The sequence below is a fragment of the Desmodus rotundus genome, chromosome 1, assembly GCF_022682495.2.
Source record: "Desmodus rotundus isolate HL8 chromosome 1, HLdesRot8A.1, whole genome shotgun sequence".
Classification (NCBI taxonomy): domain Eukaryota; kingdom Metazoa; phylum Chordata; class Mammalia; order Chiroptera; family Phyllostomidae; genus Desmodus; species Desmodus rotundus.
The window spans coordinates 153,622,214-153,639,966 of NC_071387.1; positions in this window are offsets into that span (position 1 = coordinate 153,622,214).

Here is a 17,753-nt window from a genome sequence, read left to right on the forward strand (position 1 = left end):
ACAATAACCATGCAAATGAATGCACATCCTTCCAATTCTTAATTTTCTGTTTAGAATTCTTTCTTCCTAAAAATTAGGAAAGAGAAATAATCTTTATAGGGTATATTTGTAAAGTATGAAAACAAAGTTAGTTAAGAGAATGACTTTAGCTAGGAACTATTCATGCTATAACAACTGTATAAACATAAACAACACAATTTAATTTAGGCACATGCTGAATCTGAATAATAGAATCAGCACTCAGTGAATGTGAGCTGTATTCATCTGTATAGTAATGTTCATTTTCATGAATTGAGAATCATTTCCCATTATTGATGGGAGAAAAAAAGTGACACAAAAAAAGGAAGATAAAGAAACTAATAAATCTTTCAGAGTGATTCAAATGGAGGAAACATGGATATTTAAGGAAGACTTGATGTATACATCTCCCTTTTAAAACAATTCTGTGGTTGTACCAAAACACTGAAACTTGCTTTAATAAAACTGCCAAACCAATGTTTTTGACCCTCTTCAACCTCCTTATTTTACATAGCCTACCCAAATTCCAGAAACATTTCCAAGGACCTGAAACACAGGGCAGCACTATAAAATAAACTCTCACAATGGCACGTGAGTACAATGACACAGTGTCTCCCTCTCTAAGGGTTAGATCATGACCTGAAGATAAACTATTAAATATTTCAACATACAAACTTGTAATTCTACAGAGCCACAAATACACATAGTAGAAGTGATTATTCAAATTTAAGAGTGAATCAAAATATTCACTCAGACAAGATATTATCTGTGATATATAACTGTAGAGTTTGGTACATAAGTCCACTAATTAAGATAGGAATATGAGAACTGAGTCAACTGGAAGCATTAGCACTGACACATAGCCTTAAAAAGACTATGGAAATAAAATGTACATAGGCAGTCAACTTTGAAGCACAGATTAAAGAAGCTTAAATACCAGAGTTTGGATTTTGAAACATGACATGGAGAGAAGGTGTCCTGAACCACTAATTTATGCACTCTTTTCCTATCATTTATTATACAAATAACTCTACTTGTAAAGATTCTGTCCTCATCAAGTGGTCTTCTGATTATAATTTAGTTTCCCACATAGCTCTGTCTAAAATGAGAGACTGTATCAGTCAGGTCAACATGAATAGGTCAGTCCACTTGACAGTCATATTTCTCATTGTTGATTAACAATTTGGTCCTAGGTGCTTGATTAAAATTGGTATAATTCTGATCCTGAGAAATGGATCTACAATTAGTGCCCAACAAAAGCACATATCTTACCCTAAAGATCAAGTCTGCAGATCCCGGACTATGAAAAATAAAACAAGTGAATTCCATCTTGGCATTGTCAGGATAGCCTGCCAGTCATGTGATCAGTATCTCTTCTTTACTATTGGTTTTCCACTCAAATTACAAGAGTATGAGACTTGCCAAGCAACAAACTGGTACACCCCAATGAGATGCAGCCCCAAACACACACTCCGCAATAATAATAGTATAAAATTTCTGATCTATACCTCTACTTGGACAGAGGGGCCCCAGATTAAACTTGTAATAAAGTATATTTTTCATGTTCTCCTTGATGCTCTTTGATTAGTCCCTCACTGTGGTCCCATTTATTTGCCTTACTTTTGGTGAGGCCCTGACACTAGTCTTTTGTACACAATGATGTGAAGAACTTCAAATATGGTTTTAATTTCTTTTTGGAGAGAGTAACATCTCATAGGTGTATCAGGTCATCTTAACATCAAATAGTTGTGTGATTTTCTTGTCTTTCCAACTGACTGTCATCGCATCCTATGGCAAAAGACCCACAATCCAAACCTCAGGACACTGTCCAAGAATACAGAACCAAGAATGGCTTAGAGGGAAACTGTAAACTCACAAAAATATATAATGGGCATTCTAACTCTGATCTCTTAACCACAGAGAAGATTTTGTAGAATACAAGATAAATTAATATTAAGATTTATTATTACTTTATGCACTAATAAAAAGAAAAATGCTAGTTAAACTATGACACATTATTAATTGTAAAATGCATTCTCATTTCAAGGAGTTAAAAGGTGAATAAAAAATGTACAACTTAGAATGAATGAACTATGTGTTTGGAGTTCTCTGCTCCAGTCTCACTAAGGTTGACATCAAATCCAAGGCAGCATTTCTTGAATAGATATGCTTCAGGGAGAGAATGTCAACAGGCCAAAACGAGTCCTAAAATCCAGTTGGGAGGAGGGATCAGGGAATGGTAGAATAAAGGGGAAGGGACTAGTCAAAGAACATGCAGGAATGATGCAGGCACATGGACAACAGAGAGGGGATTGACTATGGACTACAGGGATGGACTGGGGGGAGAGGAGGAAAGGTTAGAAAAATTGAGACAACTGCAATAGGATAAACAATAAAAATATCATTAAAAACTAGCCCTGGCTGGGGTAGCTAAGTGGATTGAACATGGGCCTGCAAACCAAAATGTCACTGGTTTGATTCCCAGTCAAGGCATATGCCTGGGTTGCAGGCCAGGTCCCCGTAGCAGGTGCATGAGAGACAACCACACATTGATGTTTCTTTCCCTCTCTTTCTCCTTTCCGTCTCTCTAAAAATAAATAAAATCTTTTAAAAATCATTCAACAATATTAATAAGCTAGATGACTGTCCCACCTGGTGCTTCTGATCTAGCTGCTACAAACTACATAAACTTCTACCAACCAAACAACATTTAGGCCAGAATTCTTTAAGTTCTCTTAAGTCAACTTTTCTGCAAAAGCTTTCTTTAAATCCTTCCCACCTACATAAGGAAATTTTGGGGAGTGATGGAAATATTCACTCTCTTATAGTGCTGATGGTCCAGTGGATGTACACATGTGTCAAAAGATAAGATTGTACACTTTACATATATGTACTTTACTGTGTGTTAATTGTACTGTTAAAGCTGTTTTAAAAAATAATTTTCAGGCCAAAAGAAAAAAAAAAACACCACCCGATCTAGTCCAATAAATTCCTTAGGGGCTGATAGTCAAGTGGAGGAGCTGATCACATAAACAAGTAATTCCACAGTAATAAGAGATGGGAAAGAACACTAAGAAACCAGCCACTATCTGTGGGGTAATAATCTAGAACTTTAATTCAAAGACAGCTTCCTGGAAGAAATGATGCCTCTCATGTTTGAAAGTGGGATGACAGTGAAGATAAAACACTAAGCATAAAAGAGAAAGGATAAGCACTCTAAAATTAGCTTTTGTTGGTCAGTTAGCTTTATTGTATTATTAAAAACAAAATTATCACATCCTCTCCACTACAGTTTCTGCTTATGTTCTCATAAGTATGTTAAATGACACATGTCCTTTTTTACATATATAGAGCAGTGGGCAAAAGTAGGCTTACAGTTGTTTGTATGGAAAATAATACAATAATTAATAAGTAATAATACAAGAAATAAACTGTGTTTTGCATACAGACAACTGTAAATCTACTTTTGCCCCACTCTCTATATATTCCTTCTTCTCTTCTTAGGTTTTACAGTTAAGTGTATTTGCTTTATGGATGAAGTACACATGATTGTAAATTATGCAAAGACTATATGAAAACATAACAGAAAGTTATTAGTACTAGTGAACTTAGCAATGGCAAACTGAGTGGATACATTCGGGCATACTTTGAGAAGTTGTGTGATGGTACATTTCGAGGATACCTGATGACTATACATTTGGTAGGGATCCTTGGGAAAATTTTCTGAATTGGGTCCTGGGTCCCTAAAAAGTACTATATTATAATAATACAATTCCTTAAGTAGATGAAAGCACATAGTCTTTACATATGAACCTGGCAACTCGCTAGCAATATCACAATATGAATTTAGTCATTAGTGCTTTTTTGGGCATGTAAATGTCTGCCTATATCATTGTGTTCTAAAAGGACTAGAAGCTCAAACTTCCACTTACCTGGTCACTTTTGATATGTCTAAGCATAAAACTGCATTAATTCCCAAGGCTTCTCTAACAAAATACCATAAACTGGGTGGCTTAAAATAAGAGAAATGTGTTCTGACAAGGTGATGGAGGCTAGAAGTCTGAAATTAAAATGTCAGCAGGGCTATGCTCCCTCTGAATATAAAGGGAAGAATTCTTTCTTGCCTCTACCAGCTTCTGGTGGATGCCAGCAATCCTTGATATCCTTTGCCTTATAGATTCCTCCCTCTGATCTCTGACTGAACCTTCATAGGAGCTTCTCCCCGTGTGTATATCTATGTCTTCAAATGGCCTTCTTATAAGGACACCAATCACTGCATTTAGGGTCTATCCTAATTTAGTATGATCTCATCTTAACTACTTATATCTTCAAAAACCTTATTTCCAACAAAGATCACATGTTAACATTCTGGATGAATATAAATTTTGGAAGAACACTATTTAAACTAATGTAGTTCTCTATCTCTACACAAAATTTACTTCCATCCTACATGCAAAATATATTCACCCTATCTCAACATCCTCAAATGTGTTCAACTATTTTAGCACTAAATCCAAAATCTCATCAAAATATCAAAACAAAAAGTTCCAGAGGAGACTTCTGATCAAAATAGCAGAGTAGATCAACACCCTTCTCCCACTACCACATCAAAATTACAACTAAGCTATAGAACAACCATCATTGAAAACCACCTGAAGATTAGCTAAATAAAATTCTTATAACTAATGATACAAAGATTAAGCCATATGGACCGTGATAGGAGGAGTAGAGACACAATGGGCAGGTCCCAAACCTACAGTGTGTCAATTAAGAATTAAGAAGGATATCTCAATTTAAGAGGTCCATCCTAAGGAGCTAGTGTTCCAACCCCACATCAGGCTCACAAGCCCAGGATACAGTATCAGGAAGAGGAGTTCCCATAACACCTCTCTGTGAAAAACCAGCAAGCCTCTCTTGTGAGAAAGACAAAGAGTTGTGAGACCAAGGCACAATGCTATTAAAGGGCCAGTGCACAAACTCACTCAATCAAAACTCAATCACACTAAGGTCCAGCACAGGGCTTCAGCTCCCAAAGTGCCAGCAACATACATGGAGGAACTAAATTGACTAACATCAGTGTGAGGTCTAAAAGAACAGGGGCTAGGACACTTCTCTCCACGGATGGAAGCACTAGCAGGTACCATTTTTCCTTTGGTGAGTTCTTCTTTCGCTCAGCCAGCCCTGCACAGGTAGGCACCAAATCTGTGCTTTCCATTAACCTGGATAACACCATTTTCCATGCTCTGGTGATTTTTCTGAGATCCCATCCCACCCAACCCACTTGACAAACCCAAGCCTCTTGCAGTGGCTTCTCCACAATAGCAACCTGCCTTAATTTGTGCTATAGACTTTCCCAGAACCTCTCAAAGGTCCACAAACCCCAAACAAGCAACAGCCAGCCTTGGTGTGCCTTTATCTCTTGCTAAGAGGTCCCAATCATTGCATAACCAACAACCTGTCTTAGTTTGCATTGTAACTCCCCTTAGGTGGCTGCTAGTTTGGCATAAGGAGCAGCCAGGCTTAGCCTAGAACATAGTTTCAATTAAGATACCATAAACCTGGTACAAGTGGTAACCAGCCTCAGCTCACATCATGGTACACACCAAATGGTCTCAAGACTGGCACAAGTGGTAGCCAACCTTGGTTCACAGTGTAGCCTCTCCCAAGCACCTCTAAGCCTAGCACAAGTGGCAAACAACAATGGATCACATTGTAACTCCTACTAAGTGGCCCCAAGCCTGCCACAAGCCTCATTTGACCTTGTCCTGCCCTGGAACCCCTCCCTGGAGGCTCCAGACACAAAACATCCATGGGGTAGCTTCACACCACACCAGGGCACCATCCAAACAGCTCCACAAAGAACACACCCAAAGGTTAGACTCACCTAGCATCAGAGCACCACTACTAAAGCAACTCTCAATCAATGGGGTCAGGCCCAACACAAGAATTTTACTATGTAGTCACAGCCAACATTCATAGCCAGTCACCCACCACCAATGTGCCAACAACAATCAAGGCTCAACTGCAACAGGAGGGCACATACAACCCACACAGGGGACATCCTGGAGCACCCAGCTCACACGACCAGGGAGACTGTGCCACTGGGCCCCACAAGATACCTCCTACATAAGGTCAACTTGTCAAGACAGAGAGATGTAGCAGGTCTACCTAATAATAGAAAGAAACACAGGGAGGCAGCCAAATGAGGAGACAGAAAAACATCCCAAAGGAAAGAACAGGGCAAAACTTCAGAAAAAGAACTAAATGGAATGGAGACAAGAAATCTACCAGATACAGAGTTCAAACACTGAATATAAGGATGCTCAATTAACTTAGGGGAAGAATAGATAAACTCAGACTTTCAATGATGAAATTATTGATGAATAAATAGAAAACATGAAAAAGGACATAGACCACATTTTTTTAAAAATTCAAAAATGAAGAATATAATAATTGCAATGAAGATTATACTAGAGGAAATCAAGAACAGAGTAAATAAAACAAAGATCTTAGTCAGTGATCTGGGAAGACAAGGTAGCAGAAAATATCCAATCAAAACAACAAAAAGAAAAAAGAATTTTTAAAAATAAGGACAGTTTAAGGGACCTCTGGGATACCATCAAGAATACCAACATTCACATTATAGAGTTACCAAAAAGGGAGTGGGTATGGAGGACTGAGAACCTATTTGAAGAAATAATTACTGAAAACTTCTCCAACCTGTTGAGGAAATAGACATGCAAGTCCAAGAAGTGTAGAGTCCCAAACAACATGAAGCCAAAGAGGGCCACATCAAGACACATCATAATTAAATGCCAAAAGTAAAAGACAAAGAATCTTCAAAGTAGAAATTTAAAAAGTTAGTTACTATAGGGAACAGTTCCGTGTGTGGGAAATGTAGCCCAGCCCCCACTCAGAAAAGCCAGTGGGGAGCGAGGTCCAGCACACAAGACCCACACCCATGGACAGGTTCTCCCGTGGGGATTCAGGCCTGCATTGTACATAGACTGCTACCAGATTTGTTTTTGCTAAAACTCCCTCACCTTGGATTGAGACAGCAAATGTTTACTGAGTATCTTTAAGTTCCTAAAGTCTGTGCTAAACCTCCCAAGTATGGAGTGTAACCAGTTCAACCACTTTCCCCCTTGATCTGTAACATCCTTCTGTTTGAAGTAATTAGCAACATTCTTTCCTTTGTTATCTGTAAATGGTAATCACCTACAGTGAACCTGTGCATAGTAAATGAGGACCACCCTGAATGTAATGTACCCAGAAAAGCAATAAAAGCCTGTCTGGGCAGGGGTCCTGGCTCTCTGGCCCTCTCACCTTCTCTCTCACTTAGAGAGCAGCCATGCCATCCACTTTTCTCCACAGGATTTCTGTAGTCCATGTGAATTTGTCCACTGCAGCCACAACATATGGATCCCACAGGCCGGGATATGTATGAAGTTACATACAATAGAGCTGCCATAAGACTGTTGGCTGATTTCTCAACAGAAACATTTCAGGCCAGAAGGGATTTGCATGAAATATTCAGTGATGGAAAGCAAGGACCTCTGGGCAGATGGAATCAGGGGAGGGAAGTGGGGATGGCTGGGGTGGCAATGGGGGACAGGGAGTGTGGAAGGGGGGAAATGCAGACAACTGTACTTGAACAACAGAAAGAAAGAAAGAAAGAAAGAAAGAAAGAAAGAAAGAAAGAAAGAAAGAAAGAAAGAAAGAAAGAAAGAAAGAAAGAAAGAAAGAAAGGAAGAAAGAAAGAAAGGAAGAAAGAAAGAAAGAAAGAAAGAAAGAAAGAAAGAAAGAAAGAAAGAAAGAAAGAAAGAAAGAAAAGAAAGAAAAGAAAGAAAAGAAAGAAAAGAAAGAAAAGAAAGAAAAGAAAGAAAGAAAGAAAGAGAAAGAAAGAAAGAAAGGAAAGAAAGGAAAGAAAGAAAGAAAGAAAGAAAGTAAGAAAGGAAGGAAGGAAGGCAGGCAGGCAAGAACCTACAACCAAGATTACTCTGAATAGCACAACTACCATTTATAAATGAAGGAGAGATATGGCGGAGCTGCACAGACCAGAAAAGCTAAAGGAGTTTCTCACCCCTAAGTCAGTATTACAAGAAATGTTAAAGGGATTTCTTTAAGTAGAAAAGATCAAAATATGAATATGAACATATAGGAAAGAAAAAATTCTCATTAACAAAGGAAACAGTAAAAGCAGTAGATCATATAAAATATAGTACAAAGATTAAAAGACAAAAGTAACAAAATCATGTGTAATTGCAATAATAAATTAAGGGATACACACAAAAAAATAGACAAAGCATAAATATGAAGAGAGTAAACATTTTAGAATGTATTCAGACTTAAGCAACCATAAACTTAAAACAGACTGCTATAAACATAACTTTGTATATATTAAGCACATGGTAACCACAAACCAAAGATCTGTAAGAGATGAACAAGAAATAAAGAGAAAAAAATCTAAATGTAACACTATAGAAAGGCATCAATATACAACAGAATAACAATAAGGAACAGAAAAGAACTACAAAAACAATCAGAAAACAATATATTGTAATAGCAATAACTACATAGCTATAAATAATTACTTCAAATGTAAATGGACTAAATGCTCCAATCAAGAGGCATAGGGTGGCTGAGTGAAAAATAAATAAATAAGACAAATACATATGTTGCCAACAAGAGACCAACTTTGGATCAAACACACACAAAAAGTAAAACACTAAAAGTAAAGGGATGGAAAAAGAAATTTCATTCATATGGAAACAAAAATAGTGAGGCAATAATATTTGTATTACAAAACATAGAATTTAAAATAAGGGCTAAATAAGAGACAAAGAAGAACATTTCAGAATGATAAAAGGATAAAACTAACAAGAGGATATAACTTTTACAAACATCTATGCACGCAGTATAGGAGCACCTAAATATATTAAGCAAATAGAAAGGTCAATAGTAACACAGTAATAAAGGTGAAAGTTAACACCCCACTGAGAGCAATGGGTAAATCATCCCGAAAGAAACCCAACATGGATACAGTGGACTTAAACAATGCAATGGACCAGATGAATTTAACTGATATTGTTTAGGGCATTTCACCCAAAAGCAGCAGAATATACATCCTTTCTAAGTGCACATACAACATTTCCTAGGATAGATCAAATATTATACCATGAAACAAGTCTTAATAAATTTAAGAAAACACATTTTCAATCAAGCATCTTCTCCAACAATGGTATAAAACTAGAAATCAATTACAAGAAGAAAACTTGAAGCTAAAAACAATGCTACTGAATAGTAATTGACTTAACAATGATATCAAGGAAGAAATCAGAAGATGCCTTAAAAAGACAAATGAAAAAGAAAATACAATGATCCAAAATGTATAGGACACAGCCAAAGTAATTCTTTTTTTAAAAAAAATTACTTTATTCTTTCCCCCCCCCTCTAATTTTATTGTTATTCAGGTACAGTTCTCTGCCTTTTCCCCCTACCCCAGCCTAATCCCCAGCCCTCCCAACCTCCCTCCCATTTTCACCCCCCCACACCACCCCCCGTTATTGTCCATGTGTCCTTTATAATTGTTCCTACAAACCCTTCACCCTTTTCCCCTGAAATTCCCTCCTCTCTCCCCTCTGGTCACTGTTGGCTTTTTCTCAATTTCAGTGTCTTGGTTATATTTTGCTTGCTTGTTTGTTTTGTTCATTAGGTTCCTGTTAAAGGTGAGATCACATGGTGTTTGTCTTTCATGGCCTGGCTTATTTCCCTTAGCATAATGCTTTCCAGTTCCATCCGTGCTGTCACAAAGGCTAGGAGCTCCTTCTTTCTTTCTGCTACATAGAATTCCATTGTGTAAATGTACCATAATTTTTGATCCATTCATTTACTGATGGGCACCTAGGTTGCTTCCAGCACTTGGCTATTGTAAATTGTGCTGCTATGAACATTGGAGTGCATAGGTTCTTTTGGATTGGTGTTTTGGGGTTCTTAGAATATAATCCTAGTAGTGGAATTGCTGGGTCAAATGGCAGATCCATTTTTAGTTTTCTGAGGAAATTCCATACTGTTTTCCATAGTGGTTGTACCAGTCTACAATCCCATCAACAGTGCACTAGGGTTCCCTTTTCTCCACAACCTCTCCAACACTTGTTTAAAAACAAACAAAAAAATTATTCTTGTTCAATTACAGATGTCTGCATTTTCTCCCCGCCCAGTCAAACCCACCTCCTTGCCTTGCTTCCACCCTCCCCCTTGGTTTTGTCCATGTGTCCTTTATAGTAGTAGTTCCTGAAGGTTTTCAAAGTAGTTCTAATAGGGAAATTTATAGCAATACAGTCATAGCACCAGAAAAATAAAAATCTTAAATAAATAATATAACCTTACACCTAAAGAAACTAGAAAAGGAACAAGGCACTAAATATAAAGGAAAGAAATAATAAAGTTCAGAACAAAACAAACAAAATAGAGTCTTAAAAAACAATAAATAAGGTCACTGAAACCAAGAGCTGGTTATTTATATCATTAATAAAAATTTGATAAACCTTTAGTCAGACTCATCATGAAAAAAGAGAGAGGGTCCAAACAAATAAAATCAAAAAAGAAAAATGGGAATGACAACTGACACTACAGAAGTACAAAGGATTATTAAAAATATTATGAAGAATTATTGAACACATAACCTACTAAGACTCAATCTATAAGAAACAGAAAATCTGAACAGACCAATAACTATGAATAAAATCAAATCAGTAACCAAAAAAATCCCAAAAATCAAAGTTCTGGACCAGGTGAATTATCCTCCAAAATTGAACAGGATTGAATGCTCCCAAGTACATTTTATGAGGCTAGTATTCCTCTGATTACAAAACCAGACAAAGACATTACCATAAAATGAAATTGTAGACAAATCTCCCTGATGAACATAGATGCAAAAATCCTCAAAAAATAGAAGCAAACTGAATTCAGTAATACATTAAAAAGATCACACATGATCCCGGAGAACCAAGATGGCAGCGTAGGTAGACACACTACGCCTCCTCGCACAACCAGAACTGACAGAAAATGGACTGGCAAGGAAGTCTGACACCAAGTAGATAAAAAAGAAACATACATCCAGACCGGTAGAAGGGGCTGAGACGGGCAGCCGGGGCAGAGAGGACTCCTGTTGCCATGGCGAGACTGGGACTGGCGGAGTGTGGGACCAACAGGGCAGGCAGTCTGACCACTAGCAGACCCTGCGGCCCCACATTCGCGCAAAGATAAACCCAGAGGGCCAGACTCAGAGTGGCGGAGAACAGAGCAGGCAGAGTGGCGGGCAGCACCCTGCGGCCCCACACTCTCACACAGATAAACCAGGAGGAACAGCGGGGAGCGAAGCAGACCACACAACCCAGGGCTCCAGTGCGGGGGCGGGTGGGGGGGGAGGAATAAAGCCTCAAACCTCTGATTGAAAATGCCCGTGGGGGTTGGGGAGGCAACAGGAGAGACTCCCAGCCTCACAGGAGAGGTCGTTGGAGAGACCCACAGGGGCCTAGAGTGTGCATAAGCCCACCCACTCGGGAACCAGCACCAGAGGGGCCCAATTTGATTGTGGGTAGCAGAGTGAAATATTGAAATCCGGTGGAGACTGGAGCGGGCGCCATTGCTCCCTCTTGGCCCCTCCCCCACATACAGTGTCACAGCCCAGCGACCAGCCTTACCCCACCCCAGTGAACACCTAAGGCTCCACCCCTTAAAGTAACAGATGCGCCAAGGCAAAAAAAAAAAAAAAGAAAAAATGGCCCAAATGACAGAACACTTCAAAGCTCCAGAAAAAATACAACTAAGTGAGGAAGAGATAGCCAACCTATCGGATGCACAGTTCAAAACACTGGTTATTAAGATGCTCACAGAATTGGTTGAATTTGTTCGAAAAATAGATGAAAAAATGAAGGCTATGCTAAGAGAAACAAAGGAAAATGTACAGGGAACCAATAGTGATGGGAAAGAAACTGGGACTCAAATCAATGGTGTGGACCAGAAGGAAGAAAGAAACATCCAACCAGAAAAGAATGAAGAAACAAGAATTTGGAAAAATGAGGAGAGGCTTAGGAACCTCCAGGACATCTTGAAATGTTCCAACATCCAAATTATAGGGGTGCCAGAAGGAGAAGAGGAAGAGCAAAAATTGAAAACTTATTTGAACAAATAATGAAGGAGAACTTCCCCAGTCTGGCAAAGGAAATAGACTTCCAGGAAGTCCAGCAAGCTCAGAGAGTCCCAAAGAAGCTGGACCCAAGGAGGAACACACCAAGGCACATCAGAATTACATTCCCCAAGATGAAACAGAAGGAGAGAATCTTAGAAGCAGCAAGAGAAAAGTACACAGTTACCTACAAAGGGGTTCCCATAAGACTGTCTGCTGATTTCTCCAAAGAGACCTTACAGGCAAGAAGGGACTGGCAAGAAGTACTCCAAGTCATGAAAGGCAAGGGCCTACATCCAAGATTACTGTATCCAGCAAAGCTATCATTTAGAATGGAAGGGAAGATAAAGTGCTTCTCAGATAAGGTCAAGTTAAAGGAGTTCATCATCACCAAGCCATTATTATATGAAATGTTAGAGGGACTTACCTAAGAAAAACAAGATAAAAAATATGAACAGTAAAAATGACAGCAAACTCACAGTTATAAACAACCACACCTAAAACAAAAACAAGAGCAAACTAGGCAAACAACTAGAACAGGAACAGAACCATAGAGATGGAGATCACATGGAGGGTTATCAATAGGGGATTGGGAGGGGGAGAGAGGGGGGAAAGGTACAGAGAATAAATAGCATAAATGATAGGTGGAAAATAGACAGGGGGAGGGTAAGAATAGTGTAGGAAATGTAGAAGCCAAAGAACTTATAAGTATGACCCATGGACATGAACTATAGGGGGCGAATGTGGGAGGGAGGGGGTGGGCAGGATGGAGTTGAGTGAAGGGGAGGAAATGGGACAACTGTAATAGCATAATCAATAAATATATCAAAAAAAAAAAAGATCACACACCATGAGCAAGGGGGATTTATTCCTGGGAAGTAAGTTTTGTTCAATATCCATAAATCAATTATTATGATACACCACATAAACAAAATACAGGATAAAAGCATGTGATCATGTTAATAGATGGAGAAAAAGCATTTGACAAAATCCAGTTCCTCTTTATGATAAAAAAAAACTCTAAAAAGTGGAAATAAAATCAATATGCCTCAACATAATAAAGGCCCTATATGAAAAACCCACAGTTAACATTATATTCAACAGTGAAAAGCTAAAAGTATATTGCTTCAGATCAAATACAACACAAGAATGTTCACACTCATCATATTTATTCAACATATTATTGGAAGTCCTAGCCACAGCAATCAGACAAGAAAAAAAATTGGAAAGACAAAAGTAAAACTGTCATTACTTGCAGATGATCTAATGCTATATTGAGAGAATCCAAAATAATCCACCAAAAAACTATTAGAACTAATAAATGAATTCAGTAATGTATAAAAAGATAAAATTAATATTCAGAACTTAGTTGCATTTTTATATACTAAAAATGAACAATCAGAAAGATAAATTAAGAAGACAATCCCATTTACAATTTTGTCAGAAAATAAAATACCTAGGAATAAATTTAACCAAAAAGGTGAAAGACCTGTACTCAGAAACTATAAGAAATTGAAGAAGGAAACTGAAGAACATAACAAATGGAAGTATACATTGTGTTCATGGATAGAAAGAACATCTTTAAAATGTCCATACTTTCCAAAGCAAAAAACAGAATCAATACAATTGCTATCATAATACCAATGGCATTTTTCACAGAACTGGAACAAATAATCCTAAAATTTATACAGAACCAAAAAAGACCCAAGATAGCCAAAACCATACAGAGAATAAACAAAACTGCAACTAATGTAACTTTGTATAACTGCATTTTGAAGAAAATTTAAAAATAAAAATAAATCAGTTATTTGAATACATTTTAAAAATTCAAACATTATTCACTAAATGTCCTTGAAATTTTTAAGTGGAGCTTTTGCTAGTTCTTTATAAACTAGGTGTCTGCCAGCTCTTGATAGTTTATGCCAGTGTTCAAGTGTTTACAGTTTATCTCCCTGCAGATACACATGCACAATTCCCTTCTCTAATGGTCTCAGCTGTTTTCTGAGAATTGAGTATACTTTTACATATCTATGCCCTGTCATTACTGTCAGAAACAACACATCTGTTCCTGCCACATTCTACCTCTCAGGGTTCTTACATGAACTATTGCCTCTATCTGGAATGTTCTTCCCAAAAATATTTGTGAGGCTGCGTCCTCACTTCATTCAAACTTCTGCTCAACTGTCAATCTCCTCCTTTCTTGACCATCACATTAAAAATAGTATTCCCATTATATTCTGTCCCTTTTCAGCTTCATTTTATCTTCCTAGCCCTTACCTAACAGATTCAGAATACATACATACATAAATGTTTTTATTCTTTTGTTTATTGTCAGTGATAGAGGGCAAAGTCCTCATCCTTATTCTCAGCATCTAGAAGTGTGCCTGGCATATGATAGGTGTGCCAAAGATGTTTGTTGAATGAATGACTGAAAAGTTATCTTAACACAATCTTGAAAAATATTATCACCTATCCATTAATATATTAAGAAATCTATAGATAGTATTCCTTCCTTGTGGAATTCTTAATATTATTCTCTAAAAAGGCTTAAAACTAGTATTTAATTTTAGTTTTCAGATCTTTCAAACCCCAGCACTCCCTTCCTTTAAATATGGTGTTTGGAGTTTTGCCTCTCTAACAAAATTGTTGCTGATCAAATGGTTAGAGGGATAAAACTATCAATAAAGCAATTTCTGGATTCTAATATTGGAATCTTTTCTACATATATTTATTTCAAAAACATCAAACATAAGCACAAAGCTTATGGTCCAGGGCAGCATGTCTTGGAGAAAATATCATTTTTCAGTAGCCTTTTTCAAACATGAGTGAAAGAGTAGTAAAGCAAACTACTGTCTGTGTAGCCACGTGATGATAGTCCTAAAAGTGCATCTCTAGACAAGGAAAGATGTGCCTTTCTAATAGATGCATGAACATTTTATACTGATATTTTGAACATGGATCTCTGTATATAAGATGAATTCCTAGTTTATTAGGGAATTTGATGCAAACACATACATTAAAGGAAACAGAATAAAATACAGCATTGTATACATAGATTTCTAATCAGAACAGAGGAGTCTCTTATATCTCAGCAGGAAATGTGTGAGATGAATTTCTCACTTAGCCAATTAATTTACACTTTAGTCACCAGTGCTGGATGGTAGCTCAGCTGACTTAGAGGTCTAAGGCTAGAATGAGAATAATAATTCACATTTATAAAGGACTTCAGAATATTAATTACTTAATCCACCCTATATTGTTGCAAGATAATTCAGAATTATTGTATGTGCTTTTTAGGCTAGAGAAACTGATCTAGATCAATTAAAATCCATGCTAAACGCAGAGTTCCTGGCCTTCAAGTTGGTGATCAGTCCATTTTGCTTTACCACTCCAGCCCTTGGACTATGCGATGGGTTAATTAACCTCTCTTGCTTTTGTCCCTAATATGGTGATAAGACTTACCTTGCAGTCATATATTGTACAAATTAATTGATTTTTGGAAAGCACTTTCAGATCTATGAAAGGAAAGTATTCACTGTAAATATCTCAATTGATTTTAAATGATAAATGATCATTTTTCATATCATTTATCAACAGCAATAGTGACAGCGATATTGAATAATATATAAAATGATGAAAAATTCCTTCTATCACTCAAAGAAAGAGTGCTTCAAAATCCCACCTCCATTCAGCCAGCCATGACTCATTCATTGGAAAAGGGGCTATGATTCATTTCTTTCCACAACTAGTCAAGCTAACATGAATTTCCAGTACAGTGAAAATACTGGCTATTCCTAACAGTGTGGTTTCTCACTTATGGCTGTATTTAAATATGTATACAATGTCCCAACTTGCAGCATATTCTTGTGCAATTTGAAGTATAATTTGTCTGAGAAAATGACAATTTATTTTATTTATATTTTACAGTGCCCTGACCAGAACTGCAAACATTTGTTTAAGCATTAATACCATATTAAGTGTTATTATAGTTTAATATAAATAAACATTATATGACAACATTTCCTTTTTAATTAAAATGCTATCCACATTGTACATCTCAAAGAATTATTTCATTTGTACCTACTTTCTTTTTTATATATAAATTCATCAGCATTTTATTTTAAGTTTGGGAATTTTTTATTCAAAACAACTGATATAAAAGTCTGTATAAAAACAGTATTTTCACTAAATAATTAGTAGCTGCATTCTTTTACTTGTTCCCCATTTCTTTTTTTTTTCAATTTTTTAAATTTAATCTTCATTGTATTTTTCCCATTACCATCTAGTCCCCTGATATTCCCCCGCTCCCAGGAGTCCACACTGCTGTCCATGTCCATGAGTCCTTTTTCCTTTTTTGTACCTACTTTCTTAAATGAGTTTCTACATAATAGTTCTATAAAACATGTTGACTTGATTCTGAAAAAAAAACAAGTTATTTCATCTTAAAACTACAAATAAATAACTTAAGTACTTTTATTTCACACATGAACCCAAAGTTGAAGCTCCAAAGCCATATAAACCTAGAATTATATGGTGATAAAATGTTGGTGCTTAGCACAAGAAATGAAATACTAAACCTTAAAATGTGTCTGACGGATGGTTTGTGGCCATCTTCAATCACAACTCAATACTCATTGATTTTTTTTTCCCAAGCAGGAGCCCCAGTTCCCCTCTGAGTGCCCTCTCTAATGTAGAAATCTTCCTCCAACACCCAGTCTCCATATTTTCCCCAGCCAGAAGTATACACTTAGCACAGCACAATATTTTTAAAGGCATGAATTCAATTGAAATCAAGAGGCAAATTTATTTACTGGCTTGAATAGGAAATAGCCATAATTAAAATGTGCCAAAGAGATTGTATCTCTCTGTTAGCCCACCCCAGAATGCCAGTACATCCTGAGTAAAGACAAATCTTGAAACCCAGGTCAACTAAGGTATCCCAGGTTTTGCGACCCAGCAGGGTTGCATTTAATCTACCCACACCTTCTCTACAATAGCCTCCAGATTACAGAGATTCATGTGCAGGCGTGTGTGTGCATGTGTGCATGTATCCTACTTCAACTAACTTAGCAAACACACTCCCTCCTACCTGAACAACAGAAATGTACTGCATTATAAGATATCTTGTCTTATCTCTTTTGTGTAGTTGTGAAATTATCACTGCCCTTATTTTATACACTGAGATAAAAGTATTTTTCTATTTAGGCTTTCATGAAGAGTTAAACATCATTTATATATGCTTTTTTGACATCACTTTTAAGTAAAGGAACTTTCCTATTCAGAGTCAAAAAGATTAAACAGAAATACAAAAAAAATAATGAAGTTATTCAAATTAAGGTAATCCTAAATTAGCAACTTTGTGACAATTTGCATAAAATTAGTAAATTAAAATTTCTAATTTAACTTAAAAATCTCAAGGATAGGACTCATTAGGATGGTTATCATTAAAAAATGGGAAATACTATGTGTTGGCAAGGATGTGGAGAAATTGAAATCCTCACCATGCATTGTTGGTGGAAATATAAAATAGTGCAGCCACTACGAA